Source organism: Styela clava, chromosome 2, assembly GCF_964204865.1.
Source record: "Styela clava chromosome 2, kaStyClav1.hap1.2, whole genome shotgun sequence".
NCBI classification, from domain to species: Eukaryota; Metazoa; Chordata; class Ascidiacea; order Stolidobranchia; family Styelidae; genus Styela; species Styela clava.
Genome location: NC_135251.1, coordinates 17123539 through 17124283, shown reverse-complemented (window position 1 = coordinate 17124283; position 745 = coordinate 17123539).

The following is a 745-nucleotide window of genomic DNA, read 5'->3' as shown; positions in this document are numbered from 1 at the left end:
GGCGTTTTTTAAGCAGTTACGGCGTTTACTTCACTAGACCCCATTTGTAAATTTAACCACGGTAGGCCTATCTCGGGTCTCGTGTAGTTTCGTACCTAACGTACTTCTAGTGGGCGTAGCATAACAATGTCAATCCTAATCCCCATCTGATTACGCCATCCAAAAATTAAATCACTACGACATCACAATCACGTCATAGAGCTTGCCAAACATACGCACGATCGACCGAAATGGCATTGGCGCCGACGATAAAGAACTGACTGACGTTATCGGTCTCTCTCCTATCGGAATCGTTGCGACGAGAAAACGAGAGAAATAACTGTTCGATTTCGGGTGCTCGTTTGCGAGTCTTGGATGGCAGTTCGTATAGTTTGGAGGGCTCTATTACGTCACTGTGACGTCGTAATGACGTAATTTTCGGATGGTGTAGTCAGGTGGGGGTTAGGATTGATACGTAAAAAAATTGACATGCTACGCCCACTAGAAGTATGTTAGGTAAGAAACTACATGAGACCCGGTATCTCATGCTGTAAAATAGGCCAAGGTATAGTACCAAATGATTCAATTGACTTATAATTTTAATTCTGTTATTTGTAACGCCTACTATTCTCTCGAGCTATAATACTACTTTAATGGTGAAAGTTTAACAGTATTGTAAAAGATGCCTCATACTAGTATTTATTCATATGATATAGTAGTCCAAAACTCAAATAAATAGTGGTGGCGATAGGTAAAGCTCCTAGTA